A 17,447-nucleotide genomic window follows, 5' to 3' on the forward strand; every position below is an offset into this window, starting at 1 on the left:
CCCTAAGCACTGGGCTTCAGGTTCATGGATCCTTTTCCATATTCAAACCGTGTGCCTGATACGAAGGGAAATGTTTTGTTTGCTGCTGAGTTGAAGCTTTTTGAAAACAACACACTGAACATTACTGTCTGGGGCAAGTATTTACATAGAGCCTTTTGCAACTGGTTGGCTTTTGTTTCAGAAGCCTAAGTTTTACTTACATTTCTCTTGGAATAATATTTTTATATAACTTCTGGACTCATAGACACTCAGTTCCCTTATAGGGTTAAGGTTTGAAGGTATTATTGTATAACATCCAGTGGTAGTCAAAAGTGTCTCTGTGTTTTTTGTTTGTTTGTTGTGTGGTGGGGAGAGGAGGGTAGTTTGATGATGATCATATCTGAAAGTATAAACTAGGAAATCAGAAGGCAAAGTGCTGGGGCTCATGGAGAAGAAATGGAGACTTGGGGACAGATACTCGATGAGATTTCTGGTCAGGTGTACCCTTTAAGGAGGATTCTGATTCTGAGACCAGTTCCCTGGTGCAACAGGGAAGGAAACTGGTTCCTCATACACAAAATGTTGGGTGGCCTCTTCTGCACTCCTGCCCTGGGAAGGAGCTGTGTTGGTGAGTGGTGGGCAGTGGGCCTAGAAAAATGTGTATGGAGGTATGGGGTAGCGGTGGTTTAGAACCAGATATTAAGGAATGGGAGGAAGGTAATCAGAAGCTTCAACTGGTAAAAAATGTATTCATCAGTCTCCCAGTCGTCACTATCCAGGTAGCCTGCACACCCTCTGTCCTTTCCTCCACTCTACAGAGACCACTCTGTACTCACGAGGAGGACAAGCTCATAAAATAAATGGGTTTCCGGATAGCACAAGAGCCACCCTCTGTGTTAGCCTGTGGTCTGTAGTTCTTTCCCTAGATTTGATTTGCAGAGCATAAAATGTACTTAAGAGGCCCAGGCATAGTTAAAGGTTGAAAACAAAAACTAGCTGGAGGCAAGATGGTTAGGTGCCCTGGGTCCTGCTGTTACTGTCTGGGAGCTTGCCTTCCCGTTTCTATGCCTCAAAATAGAGTCCCCAGACCTAACCGTGATATAAAACATTGTAATTGATCAATATCTTTGTGTGGCTTTTTGAACACAGAGCTATTAGATTAGGACCAGACTAGTGGAAGAGCTACTAATACACATTGCCTGAAGAGATAAGACATTGAAAGGAATCAAATGCACACAGTTTTTATAATTAAAAGTATACCCATTAGAATAAAAATGAAAAGTACAGAAAGGTATTAAGAAAATGTCAGAAAAGAAAACCCACAAACTGGGAAAAAAAATCTTAGTGAACTGTCCCTCAGACAAAGGTCTTCTGTCTAAAACATATAAAGAATTAAAAAAAATCAGATCCCCAAAATTCAAAGATCCAATCCAAAAATGGGCATCTGAGATGAATACACAGTTCTCAGATGAAGAAATACAAATGGCAAATAAATACATGAGAAAATGCTCATCATCATTACTCATTAGAGAAATACAAATTAAAACCCCATTCAGATTTCATCTCACTCCTGAAAGAATGGCCAGGATCAAGAAAACCACCAGCGAAAAATGCTGTGGGGAAAAGGGAACTCTCCTGCACTGTTGGTGGGAGTGTAGACCTCCATTGTGGAGGTCATTCTGGAGACTTCTCAAAAAACTGGGATTGGAAGTCCCATTTGTCCCAGCTATTCCACTTCTAGGCATATTCCCAGAAGAACTGAAAACATCATACCACAGTGATATATGTACACCCATGTTTATAGCAGCACAATTTGTAACAGCCAGATCTTGGAAACAACCTAAGTGTTCACCAACTGAGGAATGGATAAAAAAGATGTGGTATTTTTATACAATGGAGTATTACTCAGCTATAAAGAATGATCACATTGAGATATTTATAAATAAATGGGTGCAGCTTGAGACTATTCTCATAAGTGAAATAAGTCAAGCCCACATGTATAAATACTGAATAGTTTCCATAGTATAAGAAATGGTAAGAATACATAAAAGTATGTGGTAATCATGATTCCCCATTATATTGCTTTGAAGCCTTATAATGTTTTCATTCATTAATTGGAATGGTTTTATTCTGGGTTCTTTGATTTTATTGTCTGTGATGGTATGAACAGCTATTTTGAAGAAAATGAGACATCATAATAACTAGTGCTGATTTAATATCATCTTGTTTTAAAGTCCCATCAAGCTTTTGTTCTTCTGTCTCCATTGGTCTTAGGATGTTGTATCTTATTGGATTTTATTATATGTGATAGTACCAACAAAAACTTTTATAGATAAGGAGATAATATAGAAACCATTGTTTGTTGTCTGTTAGTTGGTTCTAAATACCCCGTAATACTGTCATTCTCTTGAATGGTTTTACATTGTCTTGATATGTTTGATGCTACAGTATATGAATTTATACTCAAATATTTCAATGAAAGAGACACTGTGTCGGGATATCCTGTGGTGAAACACTATGTTGCTTAAATTGTATGTTCTGACCTGTGCTGTTGTGTTGTTATGTCCTCTTTTATCTCAGTCTTTTTTTTATTAATTTTTTGTTTTTATTTTTTTAATTAAGGGAAAAAATAAATTAAAAAATAGCAGGATATATTATAGTAACCATTTTGATTTCCTATTAACTTGATTTGAAGCCCTGTATTGCTCTCACCATCTTGTTTTGACTGACTTTCTTCTATTCTGTTTTGCTTGATAGTACCAAGTTCGAAAGTATAGGCAACAACTGTGAAGACAATAGATTCACTATGATGACCATTCTGGTTTGACTATTATCTTCTTTGGAAGTCCTGTAATGTCTCCAATGTTTCGGTTTTGTTGGTTTTGTTCTTTACTGTTTTGTTCAATTTTATTATAACTGACGATATAGGCAATTCTTTTTAAGATAGCAAGAGACATTATGGTAACCATTGTTGATCACCATGTATTCTGTTTTTACATCATGTACTATGTCCATCCTTTTGATTTCACTGACTCTGTTTTGTTATGTCACATTTGGTTTTATTCTCTTCAAAAAAAGTAATAAGAACTGTGGGAGTAATAAAACCCAAAATGTGTAATTGTTATTGTGAAAAAGAGAGGAAAAGAAAGTGCTCTAAAGGATATAACTGCATGTATATTGAGGTGTGTAAGATAGATGACCATATTACTAGTTTTTGTTGGATCATTGAACAGAACTGTTTGCAGTCTCACTGTTTGAATGTCCACTTTACATGCTTTAATTTTGTAACTTGAACAACTATTTCTAAGATGACAATATGTAATCTATAACTAGTGATTTCTTACTGTTTATTTTTTTGAAATTCTGTATTACTTGTACCCTTTTTCTGTTTTTTTTTTCTCTTTAAATAAAAAAAAGAAAATGTCAGAATTTTACCCCTTTTAAGTATTGTATTGAGATGTTAATATATCATCAATTCTAAGGTGTAATTTTTTTCTCATTTTATTCTGATTCTGAGATGTTCTTATATTTCCCTCCATCCAGATTGGCAGATTCTTCATGTACTTGCAACCTTGGTCACAAGATTCAGATTGTTGTCACTTCATTTTATTTAAGTTCTTTGTTTTTTACTTAATAAATGAATTGCTTTCACAGTGATTTCTCCCTGATTTGGCACTAAAAGGCAAAGTTTTTATGTATCCAGAAACACATGCAAACAGCAGGCTGATGCATGGCAAGTGATGTATAAATTAATTCAGAAGAGCTTACTTGATATATATAAAACAAAATTCGAGGTAATTAAACATGCCATACTTGGCATTTTCCTTTTTTAGTGGATTATAAAATGCCTGTTATAATCGATGATATCTTAGATGAAAAACATTAAATATATTTACTGTAAATGACTCTTCCTCTTTACATGGCTTGTGTGCTGCATTTCACACTTACTTTTTTTGTGATAAAAATTATTGCAAACTGCCTTAGGCCTACCTGGCTATTTGGCCTCTTCCCCAAGAAGAAGTCGACAGGAATACACCGTAGTGAAAAGCAGTCTTGAATCAGATTTCACCAATGCAGTGTGTATCTAGTGCAGGTGGGAAAGCTAGGCCTCTGTGCTGTCGGGGTTGTCTCTGTGGGCCTGCTTAACAGTCTAGCCTTCCCTCTGCCCCTCTAAGAACCTTCAGTTGGCCCATTGTGTCTGTGGGCTCTGCCCCCACTTTTTCAACCAACCACAGACTGAAAATATTTGGGAAATCTGCATCTGTGCTGATTTGCTCTCTTGTCATTATTCTTGAAACAATATAATACAGCAGCTATTTACGTAGAACTCACATTGCTTTAGGTGATATGAATAATCCAGAGATGATTTACGGTATAAAAGGGATGTGTGTAGGTTATATGCAAATGCCTTCCATTTTATATAAAGGGCTTGAGCATCAGTGGATTTTGATATCCATGAGGTGCCCTGGAATCCATTCCTTATGGATACCAGGGGCAAATATATTATTTTTTAGTATTAGAATGGCATGTTACAATTACATATTATTTCTAGGCATAATTGTATACTGATGCTTTGGAAAAAATCTCATCACAACAGTCTTTTAAAAATCAATGCACAAGATTTGTCTCAAGAATTAGATTTGCTGAGCGGGGTACTGCAGACTATATTCCGAGTATCTGAGAAGCTGAGGGAGGAGGATTCCAAGTTCAGGTCTAGCCTAGACAATTTGGTGACTTAGACACTTGTCTAGAAAGTAAAAAAGCCTGGGGATGTAGCTCAGTGCAAAGGCTCTGGTTCAATTCCCAGGTATTAAAAAAAAAATGGAAGAAAAAAATGGTAGAAATCATTGTCCACTCTTTGGTCTCGGAGGCACCAGCGAGATGACCAAGGGAACGTCATCCTTTGGAAAGCATCGTAACGGGACGCACACACTGTGCCCTGCCATGGCTCTGAGGCCGACCACCTCAGAAGCCAACCTGCGGCAAATGTGGCTGCCCTGCCGCGCAAGAGAAAGTGAAGTTGGAGTGCAAAGGCTGAGAAGCGAAGGCCACCGCAGCTGGCCAGTGAGGCCCCTGGATGCGGTGCATCACAGATTTGGACGTGGATTCCATGAAGGAACAACACCTACACCCAAACGGGCAGCTGTTGCAAATTCCAGTTCATCTTGAGAATTTCAGTGATTACTTAGACTAAATGCTTGGGTTTTAAAAAAAAAAGAGAGAGAAATCATTCTCCAATTTCTGTTCACCTTTTTGGAAAAGAGTACCTCATTGAAATGGCTTTTATAAGCAATTTTTATCCCACTGACTATAAAATATTTTGATCGAATTCTTTTTATTTTTTGGTACCGGAAATCAAATTCACAACATTGTGCTTGCAAGGAAGGCACTTAAGCACTAAACTAAATCCTTGGCCCTTTGACTGAATTCTTATAACATTCTTAAAATTAAAAATATCTGTTTCTGAGTCACTACAGAGAACCCTTCCTAAAGAAGGCAGATGTCTTTATACTTACAGATGACTTGTGAATATAAATCTTTTTTTTTTTAAATTTCCCATGTAACTTGCTTAAATCTATGAAGAAAACTTCCAATTTTTAAAGTTTTGTACCTTCCCCTATTTTTCTCCTTCTAGAATAACTAAATATTCAAGGACTGGACTGTTTTGTCTTTTGGGGGGGGGATTGAAGCAGGTTTTTATCTTTGTTTTTTACTTCAGTTTTGTTGTGTCTAGTTTTTGTTTTTCTCCTGCTTGCCAGAACAGTTTTAACTTCTACTGTTTTTGTTTCTGTGTAACATTTTTGGGCTGTGTAAGCTTTTTTGTGTCCAGAGTTTTACAATATTATACCAGGAACACAAAGCAGGAACTTAAAATTGTTTTTCTGTTTTTCAAGAATCTGACTTAGAAGGAGGTACAGCCTGGATTGTGCCTTGCGGTGTAGACTTTTCTGGCTTATTTCTGTTTGCTCCCCTTTAGAAAGACTGTCTTAGTCTTGGGCATGCAGGGATGTTCTTGCCCTCAGCCATACGCTGATTGCAGTTTGTAAAGTGTGTAAACCGTGGTGGTGAGTGAGTGGCTACTGTGGGAAGAGAGAAAGACCGACTGCATAATAAGATCAGCGAAGAAGCAGGGCTGGCAAGACCTGTGGCCTAGACTTTTACACTGTTTCACAGAACTGGATAAATCCAATTTGGAGCCTCTTATCAGCTTCCTGGTCTGTGCTCAAGCGGACCCCAAAGGCCAGCTCTGGAAAGCCAGGCTGTTCGTTCCTAGCAGAAAACGTAGCAGAGGCCTGTGGTCTGTTTGACAGCCAGGCTGCATTCTCATACTCAGCCTTCAGCTGTGTACTGGCAGGTGTGTTTTAAGTGAGGAGAGCTGTGGCAGCGAGGCTCGGGCCTGGGAGAGCCTGGGAAAGTGACTTAGAATCCAGGTGACCTATCTGCAACGCTCATTTTTTGGCTCAGAGCTCTCTAAGTGACAGAGCTTGGGTGCTTGAAAGTCTTGTATTAGAAGTGATAAAGTATCTTGATTTTGTTTGACATTAGCTTATTAATCTTAGACTTATTTTTGTTATTTTCTGGTCTGTACATAAATAATATATAGGAAGCAATGCAAAAGCATCTTAACAGGAGACGTTTTGTTTATTATATATTTAATTGGATTTTAAGAGAGGAAGCAGTTTTGCATTCACAAAGCAGTTTTATATTTTTAAAAATGAACTTCTAAATTTTTTATGTTCTCTTTTTCTAAATTTTTGTGAATAACAGAGTTGTAGGAAAAAACTCCACAGGTTCTACTTATTTACCTATCCAAGATCTTCCTTTTTTACAATATGTTTTTAGTTTTACATAAAATATAATTTAACATTAATCTTCCTAAGATACCAATTTAGTGCTATGACCAAAACAGAAAAACTCTTTCTTAAGAAATTATTGGTTTTGGGGCCTGGGGATTTAGCTCAGCGGCATAAGCACCTGCCTTGTAAGCAGGCAGTCGTGAGTTCAATCCCCGGTACCGATAAAAAGGAAAAAAATTAAAAAGAAGAAGAAGAAATTATTAGTTCCAACATTTTTTTCCTCTCCCTTGCTCAATAAAAATGGTTTGTCTTAAATTATTGAGGTGATACTTATTCATTATAAAGAATATAAGTAAAATTATAAAGGATAAAGATTATTTGATGTTTCATTCCTGAAATAGCTTCCATTAGTTTTCTAGTGACAGTCTTTTTAGGAATCTGATTTTGCGTATGTACACTCACACAGATACACAGTGCCCTCTATGTGGGGTCATATGGCAAGCTGTTCCTGTGTCTTGGACATTCCCACATATCCCTTTCTTCCACTCCTCCCTCTTCAGTCCTTCCAGTAACTCTTACAGATAAGTGTTATCTATGGCAGTGATTTATAAAGCATCAGCATTTCCTGGGCATATACTAGAAATACGAATTTTTACACCTCACCCCAGAGCTACTAAGCCAGAAATCCTGCAGGGAGTCCAGAAATTGGTGTCCATGAAAACCATCCAATGATTCTGATATTTGCTAGAAGCACTGACTTAGGGTAAATGTTTCTGTATTTTTCTATGCTTATGTAATTTTGCATTCATACACACACATATGGATGAAGCTCTAATGAAGTGATTTTAAAAACTTGGATCACTTTATGTGGGTTTCTGTATGTTTCACAATTCGGCACACTTTTAAACTTCTCCAAATCATCAGGTGTAGCTTTAAGCTATTCTTCTTAATGAATAGATCTGTATCAATTTATTTCCCCACTGATCTTTGTTCTGGTTCTGGGCAACACGAACAGTTATGACCTTGTCATTTGTTCGTGTATCTTGACACCTTTGTCTCTATGGGACAGAGTCTCAGAGTGGAATTGCTGGATGAAGCATGTACCTATTTCAAGTGAATTGTTTTGCAAATGAGATGTAGTGGTTTGCATTTTATTTATGACTCAGAAATATTTAATGTCTAGGGTTCCTTTTAGCATTAATTATGAAATAGGGAATTATTTTCTCATTTTTGTTTCTTAAAGCAAGGTAACATGTGAAATTTTGTATGTTAAGTTTATAAAAATTAAAAAGAAAAATTACTTTTCTACTCTTCCTTTTGTTTTTTCCTTGGCATTTAATTTCTGCTTCCTCTCAAATTCTATCCAACGTGAGCACCTAACTCTGGAGATGTTTGTAACGTATGCAGGGGGTGCATCTTGAGGCCTGCGTTTGGATTTCTGCTCACTTCAATGCTTCCAGTGTGTGGCATGGGCCTGTGAATTGTAGCAGCGCACTGAGGGTAATATTTCTTTCTCGGTAGGCTGCAGACATGTGACTGTTGGGCAGTGGAGTCTGTTTCAGCAGCTTATTGCCAGCTGGATCTAAGCTGTTTCCCAATTCCCTTAGCTTTTTCTGTTTGTATTATTCTTTTATTCAGAGTTATGGTGTCCCGCTGTATTTGGTCCTGAGGATGTTCCTTGCTGCTAGGCTCGCTGTGTACAGTAACCAAAGGTGTAATGCGAAGCTTAGAAACCACTTGCACTTTAGTTGCTGAGGCTCCTCTCTCAGCCTTCCCTAGTTTCTGGGTCTTGCTGGAGGAATGCCCAGCCAAGCTTGCTCCCCTTGGCCCCAGCCTTCTAAGGAGAGCCTGAGGAGAAGCCCCAGCTTGTCTGGGGAACTCTTTGAGTCCTAAGGCCATTTCCTAGCCCAGGGCAGCAGCTTCCTATTGAGGCTTTGTTCTGTGTTCACCTGGCAGATAGACGCCTTCTCCCGCACACCCGCAGAGTTCCACCGACTTCCGGTTCCTGCTGCAGGAAATCCTGTCCTCCCAGCTGCCCTTCTGGGGTGGCGCTGCCTCTCTCATAGGCTGCCTGGGCCTGGCCTCTGTTGACGTTTAGATCAGAGTCCTGGTCTGTGAGGGCTCCTTGGAGATCTTTGCTTGGCCACCCTCACTTTACCAAAGAGGAAATTAAGTCTCAGCAGGCAGAGTGATTTATTTAACTAAGTTAAGTTAGCTGATTTGGCACTGTTTTCAAATGTTGTATGGGAAGCCATAATACTCACACACTCATTTAAATTTGGAAAGTTTGTAGTAGATCCCCATAAACCTGGTGTTTTCCCATCGTTAGTGGTTTATTAAAATGACTTCTATCGTAGGGTTCTGTTTGGGGTCTTCCCGCCCTGCATGAAGAATGGTGTCCCTTCCTGGCACACCCTCCAACAGATGTTGATGGTGGGTGCACCTAGGCAAGTCCTGACCTTTGAAAAGCTCATTCATTACCAAAGCCTGAGCCCAGTGCTTGACTGTCATTTGCTCCATCAAGCTCCCAGCTCAAGTCAGTAGAAAGTTCATCAGCTCAAACATTAGAGTGTATGCTTGATAGTGTCTTTTAAAAGATCTCACTACAGCTGGTTTTGGTCTAGAGAGTAGAATCAGGAGGCCCTTCTGCCTGAAATCAACCTGTGGATCACATCCTCACTTTGTGTAAAACAAAAAATTTTTAAACCAAATTATGTTAATATTCCTTGTGTCTTGACTTAAACACAGGAACTCATTGCTGGGAGGCACTTGCTTAAGCTTTGCCTGCTAAAGTTGGCTTCTTTAGTAATTCTTGCTTTCTGCTGATATAACTCCGTGTCATCGTACTCTCTCTCCTTAGCTGTGCTTTATCTCTTTGCCTCTTTCCTTCTTTGCTTTCTGTGAGGGAAAACAAATTCCAAAATATCATTTTCTAGCAAAAAGGACCTTGGGGACTATTTTCCCTGCCTGGCTGGTGACTACAAGAGGTCAATTCCTGTAATGTCTTGAACTCTAGCTGCTGTGAGAATTGCTTGATAGTTCTGGCAAGCGTGGAGGGAGAAAAACCACTTCTCAGACTTGAGTAAAAGCTTTGACTTAGAAACTTTTATAAATCCTCCACTGACTTCACCCCTGTTCACAGTGCAGTGAAAACGGTGCCCTTTCTCCTCAGCACTGTGGTGCTCACGGCGCTGCCTGTTCCTGTCACTGCTGATGACAGGCGTCTTGGGAAAACTCCAAAGCTAAAGTACACAGCCTTAGGAAACTGTCCTCAGAATTAGCCCAGCACCCAGGTTGGGAGGAATTTCTTTGTGAGTGCAGGCTTAAGGTTGTGTGGGGAATTAAGTACCAAGTGTTCTTACAGCCTACACCATGCATTTGCCACCCCCCAAGTCTTGAGTGACACGGAGCCTTGTATTTTAATAAAGAAGTTGGAAGAATGGACATTTTTTATTTATTTGATTTTGAAAAATAGATTGCCAGCAAAACAAGGAGGTCAGGCCTGATGGATACGAGTTACTCACTTGGAGAAACATCAGCAGAAGATGGCAAGTTCCAGTTCAGTCTAGGCAACTCAACAACATAAAACAAAAACATTTGCAAGAAAGGGAGGTGCAGTTGTGTGTCCTGACTGTGGGTTCAATTCCCAGTAGCACACACATACCTTTGCCTTTGGAGTTTCTGAGCCCTGCTGACTCCTTCACAGTGATTTCTGTCTGTTGTGCTTGGCTCCCTGTGGTGTGGGTCTCCCTAGGGTGCTCCCCACCCCTTCTTTTAGGCCACTGACCTATTATTGTTCTCCCTACCACAGCTCCTCCTCGAGGACTCAGCTCTGCCCTCTGCCTCCTCCTCTTCTATCTCCAGCGGCTTCTTTCTGTTCATCATCTAGCCTTGACTTCTGGTCCAGGTGGTTATATTTTTAAAATGTTTTTGAGTTCTCTAAAGCAGCTCCTCCCTATATTGCTAGTCTCTGTTCGCATATTCTGTTCTCGCAAGCCTCTCAGATGAGGTCCGAGCGTCCTCAGAACTCGTCAGTTATCAGATGTGTTGCCCAAGCTTGGTGGCATTCTGAAGGCAAGACCAGCTCAAAGGGAACAACAGCTTCCTGCTTCAAAGAGACAGGAAGAAAAATTAAAATACCATGAATACTAGGGTTCACTTCTAAGCACAACAAATTATTTGGAGCAAAATAGTAATTTGGGTCCAATGAACCAGCTTAAAAGACAGTTATGTTAAATGTACCTGTTACATGCAAATGTGCATGGTATACCCTTCAGTGGCTTCTTCCTTAGTTTTTAGGGAACCTCATTCACAGGTAAAGAGACCGCCTGGTGGTGATCCTCATCTACCCACATTCTCTGGCCCAGGGCTGTGAGAGCACAGAGCCAAGTGAGGTTTGCCAACCCAAGTGAATTGGGGTGCAGCTGGAATGTGAACTCCACACATTCTGGTTCTCAGTCTAGAGTTCTATTACGGCCCAGCCCATCTGAACCCGGATGGTTGTCCATCATTAGTTCATACTGTTTTGTAGTCTTCCAGTAAGTGTTTATTGATTGAATTTCTGGAGAGTCATTAAAGGAAGGTAGACATTCTCTTTGACCCTACTAGAAGCCCAGGCAATGGCTATGGCCATCAGGAAAACGGGCCAATAGACAAAACTGTAAACCATTTTAAGCTCTTGGCTACATATGTGGAGTTGCAGAAACCCCTTGCACCAGAAGACCCAGTCACATTCTCTGCTCTCAGCCCCTTCTCGTTGCCATATTCTTTGTACCCCAGACCTTTGTGTGTGCCCTTTCCTTTACCTGGCACACTCTTTCTCTATCTCCTTTGGCCCATAGGGTTTCAGCTCAGATGTCATACCCCAAGCAGAATCCTCTAGATGCTCCGCTTTACATTTTATATTTTGAAGGAGTTTTGCTATTTTGTCGAAGTCTCTTCTCTTAAGCTTGTAAGCAGCAACACAAGAAAGATATTAAAAATGTGTTCACTGATTTTCCAGTGTGCTTGGTATACCTACATGCTCAATATATATTTGCTGAATGTATACATGGTTCTAATTCAGTTCTGTTTAGTATGCAGGGGCTGAAAGTTTGTCCTAGTGTACTGCGATTTGTTGTTGCTTCATTTCTGTACTGTGCAGGAGTTCCTCAGTGGTGTGTGGCCATCGCTGTATCGGAATGAGGACAGCTGTTTACCATTTGAACTGCAGGTGTAGAGTCACAGGGCAAAGGTGAGCAGGACAGGCTACATCATACCAGTCAGTATATTGGGGATCTTGTAAGAACATGTCCCAGAATTTGAGACCTAAAGAAATTTTGTAGATGATGTATGCAATGTATTTTTTAAAATGAGGGAGCTTTTGCAAGATAGACAACTCTTAGCTAAAAGCTAAAGCTTAACAGGTAAGAAGTTCTGTAAGTAACAGAGAGAAAAAAGTTAACTCTTAAAAATAAGATTTTTGAAGGGTTCCCTAATTCAGGGAAGGTTTTTCTGGTGGCCATGTCATATTAGTGCTTTTATTTATCTTTAATGCCTTCTTTAACGTTCTACAGTAGTGTCTCCCATTACTCATAGTTATTTAACTTCCTTGAAAAAAATGTGAGCCACTGACTTACCTGTTCTGAACAGGAGGTTTTATTAGGACTTCACCTTACTGCATAAAGGAGCTGGTGCTTGCATTAATTCACTACTAAGTAAGGCACGTAGGGGTAAATCCAGGAGGATTCTGTGAGACTTAAAGCATGTTCCATCTGAACGGTTCTCTTTCAGAATGGAAATGTAAAAGTATCACTACGAAATCAGAATTATTTATTTGTAATGAGAAATTAAAGAATTTCAAAGCTAGAAAATTCCATAAACACAAAAAGATTCCCAATTCACCTACTGATTTATGTTATAAAAATGATCTCAGGCATCCTGGGCCACACAGGGAGGAATGGGTCTGAGGGGAAGAGGGATGCAAAGGTCCAAACAGCACGGCCTATTGCAATGAAAAGATCTGTCTCCACTGTTGTCACCTTGGGAGTAATCCTACGATCAAATAATTTTATTTAATTTTTCCGCAACATAATTCACCCAGAATTTTTTTGATGAAACTCCAGCTTACAAGCCAATTCACATACCTGCATGCTTTATTGTTGTTTTCTTCAGACTTGTACCAGTTAAAAACTCCATCCTGTTCTGAAGAATGTTTTACTATTGTGGACCAGAAAAAAAAAAAAAAAACTTACTATGTGGACGTATACTGAGGGTCCTCCCAGGATTTGAAAGAAGCCTCCCAAACCACTCTGAAGTTTTACTGGTGTACAGTGAATCTACCCAGTGGGTCCGGTTTTATACAGAAGTTGTTCCAACCAAGGGACTGTCCTAGCCCAGAGGCAACCACACATCACAGATGTGACTGTGTGTGCTGACTGTTATAAGGGGTAGAGAGCTGTGGATTGGATGCTCCCAAAGCCAGAGGGCTCAGGGAGTGCTTTGTAGGGGAACCCGTGTGGCACTAGGTTCAGAAAGATGAGTAGGATCAGCCGAGGGTCAGCAGGGAGAGGCCTCAGGGACTTGGAAGGTGGATGGGAGGCAGGGACATGGGTTAACTGGAGAGACAAGGGCTGAGTGTCACACGTCCGTGGAGAGGGGCTGGCATCGAAGCCCTGGGCTCTCGACTCTGCCTTGCTGCATTCTACATGATGCGCCATGCATCCTCTGAGTTATTAAATTTAAGTTTGCCAACTTCTTTCCTCCTGAGCATAAAGAATAAGAAAAGTGACCCTTTCTGACAAGATAGTGAAATTGTCGCGGGCAGAATAGGCAAGCCAGATTTATCCCTGACAGTGAGAGCAGGGAGACAGGTGTAGACTGTGCCAAAGACTCGGTTTTCATCAAGTTGCCAAAGACTTCTGTGCTGCTTCAGAATGAAGGAGACCGGGTTGTGGGGCCACAGCACGTGGAAGAGACTTGTCTGTGAGTGAGCTGGCTGTTGGAAGTGCCGAGCCGATGGGGACTTGATGGCGGGGACTTCGAAAATCTGGGTCATTAAAATGAATCCATTTAAGCATCTGACATAACCTTATTGTTTAGAGTCTGGCAGTCCTTATTGAAAGTGACTTTCTAGGGAGGGGAAGCAAGTTCCTTGTATTCCCTTGAGAACAGATAACAAAAAACCTACAGAACAAAATGAAGTGATTACTCAAGTATTCATTTTCAGCAGAGATTTCTGGCAGATAACTTAATTGAGTTGCATCATAAAAGCATTAATCCGTTTAAATGTCCTTGGTCATTCACAAATTAGATTTAAGAAAATCGGAGGCTCAAGCATGAATCATAGATTTTGTGATTTAAACTCATCATAACATGTTGTGTGAAAGAAGCGTCAGTCTGAAACTGCAAACACTTTGCATGAATTGGAATATGAAACTGTCCCAGGGACTGGTGGAACAAGCGGCAGTTGAATGACTTTTTGAAGAGTAAGAAGGTCAAAATTAACTCTCATAAAAGCACAGTTGTCTGTCTGATTTTGAATGGTAACTTTATAGTTCTTTACAGTATTCTTTCTTATATAATAAAAGTCTTTTAGAGAAGTTACTTATAACCAAAATCATTTGTATCAGGAAAATGTCTTCTTAAATAAAACCAGGGATGCACAGATGATAAATGGCGACCAACCCATGAAATTATATGTTTAAGATCAGGCTTTTATATACTAGCTTTGTTTGAAGTGGGAATGCCTTGAACGTTTTTGTGTGTTCTTGGATTTTAAAAAGGTGTTTGTACATAGGTGTTAGAGGGTTAAACATCCTCTAAAAATAGGTGATACTACGTCAAAACGTTTGACTGAATGCAGTAGGAAGCCTCCCCCAGGCAAACAGGAAAGAAAATAGGTCAAATTGGGCAGGCCGTAGCACGACAGGTGACAGGTTGTCAGTGGAGTTTCTTTTGTAGCTGCCATTGTTTTCAGTGCAAGTTGTGATATCCTTTAAATTACATTCAGTTATTTATTTAAAAAAAGGCAGAGGTGCAGAAGATTGCCCTTTTGGTGGTGGGCATTTGCTAGTATGTTCAATTTCCATCAATGAACAGACAAACTACATTTACATACTCCCTCTCTCTCCTACTTTCCGTAAACCCTGACAGTGGCCAGTGCTTTCTCCACCTGTATAATTATGTCATTTTGAGAATGTTATATACACGGCAACAAACAACTTACGTTCTTTTGAGATTGAATACTCTCTAGAGACAGTCAGTTTGTGGCATGTATCAATTCTTCATTCTTTTTTGTTGATGAGTAATATTCCATGGGGCGTAAGTGTCCAGTTTTTAGAAATATTCAACTATTGTAGGCTATTGTGGTTGCTTCCAGGTTTTGGCTGTTATATGTAAAGTTGCTACGGACAGTTGTGTATGAGTTTTTGTTTGGATGCAATTTTCACTTTTGTGGAGTAGATGTTCGCCGTATGAGAGATCTGGTTTCTGTGTATCTTTATGAACATTTGGCATGGTTACTGTTTTTTATTTTAACTATGTAAATAGAGGAATGATTTTTCAGTGTCTTGGATATATGTAACAAAATTTAACATTTTAGCCATTAAATATATTCACATAGCTGTGTTCACCCAGAGTCTCCGTAATTCCCCCTTCTTTGCCAGCTGAAACTCTGTATCCCTTAGACACCAATTTCCCATTCTCCCCTCTCCCTTAGCTCCTGGCCACTATTATTGTGTTTTGTATATCTACGTATTTAACTACTTAATTACTTAAACACATCAGGGAATCTATGTCTAATTGAGTCTCTCCTTGTAGGTTTTTTTTTTTTTTTTTTTAGTATACCTAGAAACAGGGTTGCTAGAACATATGGCAATTCTATGTTTAACTTATTTTTGTTTTGTTTTATTTTATTTTAAGGAGAAAAAAAACACAGAAAAGAAAAATTAAAAACAACAGACATAGAAACAACACCTATAAGAACAGCAACAAAAAAACCCCAAAACAATAACAGTATAGGCTTTCAAAATAAGATGATAGGAATTTAACAACGGTTGTAATATTACATATAACATCTTCAAAGCAGTTACTTAGATTACTAGATGTGGACATGCAAAGTTGATCTTATTGTGTGTTAACTATTCTTTTCCAAAAACTAATAGAAGTATAACATCTTAGCTATTTTATGTATATATGAACAAATTTGTATCATTTCCTTTTCCTTTCCTTCTTTTCTCCTTTTTCCTATCCCAGTAACTTTCCCCTTTGAGAAGTCTCTTACCCTTTCACAATATCTATTCTAGATTCTGAATCTTACTTACTCTTTCAATTTCTTACACTAGGGAGACAATACAGTATTACTCCCGTAAGTCTAATTTATTTCACTTATGAGCATGGTTTCAAGACTTCTCCATTTACCTGTGAAAGCCTTGATGCACTCCTTCTTTAGAGCTGAGTGTCATATCTTTTATCTATTCCTTAGTTGCTGTGCATTTGGGCTGTTTCCAGTATTTGGTTATTGCAAATTGTGCTGCTATAAACATGAGTTTACATATATCACTATGAATGATGTTTTCAATTCTTCTAGGAAGATGCCGAGAAGCAGGATAGCTAGGTCAAATGGGACTCTAATTCTAGCTTTTTGAGGAACTTCCACACTGATTTCCACAGACTACACTCCTACCAACAGTGCAGAAGAGTTCCTTTTTGCTCACAGCCCCTCCAGCTTTTGTTATTGGTTGATTTTTTGATCATGGCCATTCTTTCTAGAGTGAGATGGAATCTCAGTGTTGTTTTAATTTGCATTTCTCTAATGACCAATCTTGCTGAACATTTTATCATATATTTATTTGCCATTTGTATTTCTTCATCTGAGAAGTGTGTATTTATCTCAGATGCTCATTTATAGGTTGGGCCTTTGAATTTTGGGGGCCTGATCTTTTAAAATTCTTTGTATGTTCTAGATAGAAGTCCTTTGTCTGAGGGAGAGTTGGCTAACATTTTTTCCCCAGTTTGTGGGTTTTCTTTTCATTCTGTTGGAGATTTCTTCTGACATGCAAAAACTTTTTAATAGGATGAGATTCCAGTTGTTGATGCTGTGAAGTATTTCCTGTTTAGTTTGATTCTTGTTCATCAACTCTCTATCTAACCCTGTGTCTTCAAGATTTCTACCTACTTTGTCTTCCAACAAATTTAGTGTTTTTGTTTTAATATTTAGATCTTTGATCCATTTTGACTTCAGTTTAGTGCCTGGTGATAGACATGGGTCTAGGCTTAGTTTTTGGCATACGGAGAGCCAGTTTTTCCAGCAGCACTTATTAACGAGGCTGTCTCTCTTCCAGTGACTTGCCTAGCTCCTTTGTTGAAGATGAGGTGACTGAGTGTGTTTGTACTTGTGGCTGTATCTTCTAATCTATTGCATTGATCTTCAGGTCTGTTTTATTTTTCAACCAGTATCATGTTGATATTATCACAGTAGCTTTGTAATATAATTTCAAGTGAGGGATTGCGATGTCTCTTGCCTGTCTTTGTTGCCCAGAATTGTCTTTGCTATTCTAGGTCTCTTTTGGTTCCATATGAATTTTAAGAATGATTTCTCTAGATCTGTGAGGTATGAAAATGGTATTTGGATTGGGATTGCATGAAATCTGTATAACAATTTTGGGAGAATGGCCATTTTCACAATGTTTG

General features: G+C 39.2%; 1 protein-coding gene and 1 pseudogene across 3 annotated transcripts in view; both read left to right on the forward strand.

Annotated features, from left to right (window-relative positions):
- Arhgef28 (Rho guanine nucleotide exchange factor 28) overlaps nucleotides 1-17,447 on the forward strand; it is a 299,340-nt gene that overhangs the window by 46,637 nt on the left and 235,256 nt on the right. The window lies entirely within an intron of this gene.
- Nucleotides 1-17,447, forward strand: part of LOC134478128 (large ribosomal subunit protein eL37-like) — a 59,251-nt pseudogene continuing 41,804 nt past the window's right edge.

Source organism: Cavia porcellus, unplaced genomic scaffold (assembly GCF_034190915.1).
Source record: "Cavia porcellus strain 051 isolate PalLab524CR breed Dunkin Hartley unplaced genomic scaffold, mCavPor4.1 scaffold_11, whole genome shotgun sequence".
Classification (NCBI taxonomy): Eukaryota; Metazoa; Chordata; class Mammalia; order Rodentia; family Caviidae; genus Cavia; species Cavia porcellus.